The sequence below is a fragment of the Aricia agestis genome, chromosome 2 (genome assembly GCF_905147365.1).
Source record: "Aricia agestis chromosome 2, ilAriAges1.1, whole genome shotgun sequence".
NCBI lineage: Eukaryota > Metazoa > Arthropoda > Insecta > Lepidoptera > Lycaenidae > Aricia > Aricia agestis.
Window position 1 is genome coordinate 9,399,400 of NC_056407.1, and position 6,394 is coordinate 9,405,793.

Consider the following 6,394-nt stretch of genomic DNA (forward strand, 5'->3'; position numbering starts at 1 on the left):
TAAACGCTGACAAACTTAATAAACTTGATCGCCTACTCAATAACTGTATAAGATTTATTTTCAATCTACGCAAATTCGATCATGTCTCTACTTTTCGTTCTAAACTACACTGGCTACCAATACGACAGCGCCGCTCTACTAGGGCCTTGTGTATGCTTTACTCCTTGTTGCATCATCCTAATGCTCCTAAATACCTAACCCCCCTCTTCCAATACCGTTCCAGTACTCATGATAAATCCCTTCGTTCCTCTAACAATGCACTCCTTTCTTGCCCTTCTCATAGATCGGACATCATCCACTCGTCTTTCAATGTACAGGCTATTATTCTCTGGAATTCTCTTCCTCGTGACATCAGGCTAACCAAAACCAGGGACACATTTAAGCGCAAAGTGCGTGAGTTTTATTTGAAGCAATTGGCAGAAAAGTATTAAATAATTATTGTAATCTATGATAGTTTTTATATATTATTATTATTTTATAAAATATATATAATATACTTATATATTATTATTTAAGTATATAAGTAGGTATATAAATAAATAATATATAATATGTACTAGTATTTTTAAATTATATAAAGTACTTTTGATATTTTATGTAAAAATAATAAATAATATTTTGTATTAATAGATTAGGTATTATATATTTTTTTTTATAGTATTTAGTAGAATAGTCTCACTCTATTAGGTATAATGTTTGCTTATGACTTAAGTTATATTTAGATTACTCTTCATTTATTTTATTTATTTTCTTCATCCTTTCGCACTATTGGCACCTACACAATTTTGTTTCTGGACACCTAAAGGTTGACTGGTAGAGAATGCCATCTGGCATTAAGTCCGCCTATGTACCAACATTGTGCAAAAAGCATAAATAAATAAATAAATAAATAAGTATGTCACCATGGCAACGTCCATCGCTATCCCGTCGCACAAAGCATGGTCGCCGTCAGTCTCGAGTTGTAATAATTTACTATTATTTATTCAACAAATGCACTTATCAATATAATAAGTACCCAGTAGCCGATTCTCAGACCCACTGAATAAGCTTAAAAAATTTGGTTAAAATCAGTAAAGCCGTTTCGGAGGAGTACGCGGCCTAACATTGTGACACGAGAATTTTATATATTTTAAGAAGATCTATAATATTATGATAATTATTTTAAGGTTATTTTCAAAATAGAGGATCACTAATCACTATTAAGAAGAAACATCTGCAAGAAAAAAAATTCAACCGCGTAAGTACTTACCTACTTTGAAAATTAAAATATATAAGTAATAATATTTTTGTTTTTGTAAACATTTATGACACATATTTTATTATAAGTCGTAAAATAAAACGTGTTAATTCCTATGTCATGGGTTATTATAACTTATTATTCATAGCTATTTTAAATTATTGCATACTAGCTGTTGCCCGCGACTTCGTCCGCGTGGACTTTAGTTTATAGCGCGCGGTGTCAAATATTAGAATTAAAATGTTGATTGCATTGATATATTTTCTGGATGGAATATAGGCCAACACAGTACACGAACTCCTTTATTTAAGAGCGCCTTCTGTTGTCAACTTGTCACATATATTAGAAATGCAGTAGGAGTTCTATAAGATAAGATAGATTGATTATTATTATACCAAGTGATTATATTATTAAACATAATATTCTAACGTATTAAAAACTATAAACAAAAACATACTAACTAATAAGTATGATTAGTTCTATGTTACAATAAAGTAAAAAATAAAACGCCATCTGTTGAATCGTATTAGAACTAAAATGTTCATTGCATCGATATATTTCTGGATTTTTTATAATATTATACATAAAATATGTTTAAGATTTTTGAAATTTTATTTTAATACACATCCAAGACCCAGGAACATTGAAAACTTTTTGTTCCGCCTGCGGGACTCGAACCCAGGACCCCAGGCTGAGCGCTGGCCACGCGCAATGCGAATTCATTTTCATCGATATTTTCATGGAAATAAGATATTTTCCTTTAATTAAATTATTCATTTTACAAGTGTATACTAAGTAACATTTTATTATATTTTATACACACAATACATTTATTTCTAGGTATTATTAAAATACATAATATATTGTTTTTATTATTATTTTGTGTCACTTTCAATTGCTACTTTCAAACTCCTAATAACTTTCAACTGTTTAAACTATTATTTCAATTTTCAACTATAAAGGAAATATTGAGTTCGTCGTTTCTACTAAATACATATTAATGAAGAAAAATCATAATGTAGTCGTCGCAATGTGCCGGTATCAGTATTAGTGATGAGCAAAGCAAGACCAAGACCAAGACACGACCAGTCTTGGTCTTGGTCTTGGTCTTGCACGCCTAGTCTTGGTTTTGGTCTTACTTAAACATCGCTGCCTGTTCATCTATCTGCCTGTTTCCAGGCTGTATTACCAGAACTTAAAATTCATTTTAAATAAGTAGATATTCTTATATATAAAATTCTCGTGTCACAATGTTAGTCACCGTACTTCTCCGAAACGGCTTTACTGATTTTAACCAAATTTTATATGCATATTCAGTGGGTCTAAGAATCGGCTACTGGGTACTTTTTATATTGATAAGTGCATTTGTTGAATAAATAATAGTAAATTATTACAACTCGAGACTGACGACGGGCATTGTTTGTGCGACGGGATAGCGATGGACGTTGCCATGGTGACATACTTATTTAGTCACTTCAATAAAATAATACGGGCGAAATACTGTTGGCCCAACGTGGACACTGGACAGTGCACAGGCCATAGCAGACTGAGGAGTAGGACCTATAGTATTCGAATCTCTTGCGATATTTACTATAGTTATTACTTTATTAGTTATTAGTCTTATTACAAATGTCAAACTCGTTATATACCTACAATCATCCAAAAATCTATACTAATATTATAAATGCGAAAGTATCTCTGTCTGTCTGTCTCGCTTTCAAGCCAAAACTACTGAACCGATTGTAATGAAATTTTGTACACAGATAGTCTAAAGCCTGAGAAAGGACATAATATTATAGGCTACTTTTTTACTGGGAAAAGGGGTTGTAACGGGGTGTTTATGCGTAAATTTGTTTAAATTAAGTTAGTTCCAAAACTTATAACAGATGGCGCTAAGAGTCGCCTAGATCGCGCTATTGCTTGCTCATATGTATTTCTATAAGAGGTGGTACCATGCTAGACTTAGTTTTCCGATTCTTTCGATTGTTATACCTACACGTTATCAAATAACTCACCTACCAACGTAGGTATCAGAAACAACAGCATACCAATAATAAATACTAAATAGTTTATGGGTAAAGCTAAAGTTGTGTAATGCAGCTAAGTTGTGTAAAGCTATTATAAGCTTTAAAATTTGGTAAGTATAAAAAAGTTTAATTTAAAAAAAAAAATTATGTGCACACTACACGGCTGTTTTGGGTATTTTGATTTAAGGGGTACCAGGGTTTTAAAAAGCTTTTGACACCAATTTTGTTGACACCACGCGCTATAAACTGAAGTCCACGCGGACGAAGTCGCGGGCAACGGCTAGTATAATATAAATTAACATAATATTATGTTTACCGTTTGTCCATGACCCAGAGGCAGAACAAAAAACAATTCATTACGTAAACGTGAGGCGAATATTTTCGTAGTAATATTGATTGATGTTGCCTAGGAGTTTCAGAAAAAAAATCCAAGTACCATTAAGTCCATCATAACTCGTAACAATATTATAATACATAAGTAACGAAGCCACTGTTGCGTTGCGAGTTGCGACTTGCGACGTTTAGGTGCGTCGTATTAGCGCGGCGCGATGGTTCCGGCCTCCGACTACAATCGTCATTTTACGCGCATTTTATAATCAAACGCCTCGGACGCTGTAGTCCAATTAAGGGAGATCGCAGACCGCAGACGACAGACTTAATTTTGTGCGATCGAGTCTGCGGCGCGCGGCGCGGGCGCCCGCCGCCCATACAGTCGGCAAGGCGCGGCCATGCCGACTGTATGGGCGCCGCAGACTCGATCGCACAAAAAGTCTGTCGTCTGCGATCTCCCTTAATATAGTAAGTTCACCTCAGAATTTGAGATACCCAGCTGTAAGTCTGTAAATATATGTATATAATTGCACCCTAAATGTTGTCTCACGACATTAAAGGATAGGTTATAAAGGACCGGTAACAACCGGTCGGTTAACCTGAAGTGATACTTTTGACCGGGCGCTCTCCGCCCTCGTTATCGGAAACGGTTCACCGTATAATTTTTTTTTTAACAAAAGTTGTAGAGAATTTTGTATTCTACATTATGGTAATAAATATAAACAGCAAAAAACCCATAGGAAATGAAATATTTACAAAAAAAGTGCAAAAAATTTTTGTGACCTTTTGACCTTGAAATTTAATAGTTGCGCACACCCTACCATAATATGTAGGTTTTGAGACAACATTTAGGGTGTCAGTATACACATATTTACAGACGTACAGCTGGGTATCTCGAATTCCGAGGTTCATACCTAATTTAAGCCTAAGTTGACTGGACCACTGTGTTTTGACGAAACGACGTGTCAAGAGTCTTCTTCTTCTTCTTCTTTTGGCATAAGCCTCCCCATTTAGGGTGTCAAGAGTCAACTCAGACATCAACATAGTATATGACATTCTCTTTGGACATCAACGAAACGATTCGTAGACAGGAACTAGTGACGTAAACTACTCGTATTCTATATTATTGTCATACCACGTCATACTAGGCCGGTATAAATAGTCAGTACTCAAGATGCATCTCGGTCTCAAGACGTACGGTTCAGGCTCTGTAATTGGTTGGCTGTCAAAAGGACCAATCATAGAGCCGAATCGCGTCTTGACACCGAGATGTATCTTGAGTACTGACTATTTATACCGGCCTAAGTGCCGCGCTAGCCGTCTTGTTAATGCCAGTAGGCATACATTTCAAAATGGTTTAACTTCTCGCCGGCTAATGGTGAAGCCCTGGTGGGCTGCAGGTTGAGTTTAGCTATTATATTCTTTAAAATATGTAATTATTTTCATTCTTTTCTAGAACCTAGGACACGACCTTTGCTTGGTGTTTAAGTAGATATTAATCTGATCAGAGGGAATAATAAATAAAACATACTTTATTTCATAGAACAACTTGTTGCTCATATTTTAGATTGTCCCGTTAAAAGTCTAAGAGTCGATGTTTCGTAATAAACACACTAAGAGAAATCTTATTTACATAATATCTGCGTGACTTTTATTACAATGTCTTTAATTTATTTAGATAATTCTAATTTTGATAAAGTATCATAACAAAGTTATTTTCGCTTTTCATAGACGCAAAGGCTTTTTTGTCTCTCTCTCTCATCGTATTAAGTTATTTTAATCTTAAAATAAATCGGCCAAGTGCGAGTTGGACTCGGGCACGAAGGGTTCCGTACCGTTATAGAGCAAAAATTGGTTAAAAAATATGTTTTTTTGTATGGGAGCCCCCCATAATAAACAGCTGTGCTGCGTCATGCGTGAGCACTGAGCCCCCGTGCGAGGCCCACGCCGGTGTGAGGCCAACCGCCAGCGGTGCGGCGCGCGCGCCTGTATAGTGTATTATAGTCCGTAGGTGTTTACCGCCAGTCTGGCGCCGCACACCCTCGCACTCCCCTCGTCCTCGCCTGCCACCCTTTGTTTAAATCTCACCAGTCACCGGTGAAGCTAAAATATAAATTATTATTATAATTAATCGGCCACTCGATATTTTATTGTTTTATTTGCATATTTTTTTTTATTATTTACTTATATTAAACACTTTCGCATATACTAAATCTCAATGTTATTTCATTTAATTCATTTTATATTATTAATATTTTGCGCATTATTATATGTAATTATGGTATGTATTTATTTACTTATTTATTTCTAATAGGTACTGCTTGTTGTCTGTCAGTCGCTTGACAACTACTCAGGATCCACAGAATACCAGGGATCACGGTGCAGGACTATAACCTGTACCGTGATCATAGCCTGAGTGGAATCCCTTTCGACGGTATATTCGCATCGCACTGCCTTTCACTACTACGACCTAGTGATAGTGTAGCAAGGTAAATTTTAGTTTTTATGTCCTTATTATTATTATTATTATTTTTCTTTTTGTGTTTGTAGTTTACTTTGTTTTTTAATGTTAAATATATTTTTATGTATTTAAGTTTAGTGTGGTGTGAATGTGTGTTGAATAAATGTTTTATTATTATTATTATTATAATGATTCATTTAATTTAAAGCATAAATACAACTGAGTATTTTGTGAACATTTTAAGTGCCTAATTAAACTTTTTAATCGGGACTTAACGCGACTTATTTAAGTAGTAATGCTACTACGAGTACATACTTTTTCTCGACGTTTCGGCCGTGT

The 6,394-nt window shown here is 34.9% G+C and overlaps 1 protein-coding gene across 1 annotated transcript in view; it reads right to left on the minus strand.

Moving 5' to 3' along the window:
• Positions 1–6,394, minus strand: part of LOC121737983 (ATP-binding cassette sub-family G member 4-like) — a 50,936-nt gene extending 44,542 nt beyond the window's left edge. The window contains exon 1 of the mRNA XM_042129741.1: positions 6,371–6,394. The gene's annotated coding sequence lies outside the window, so the exon portion shown is untranslated. The remainder of the gene's footprint in view (positions 1–6,370) is intronic.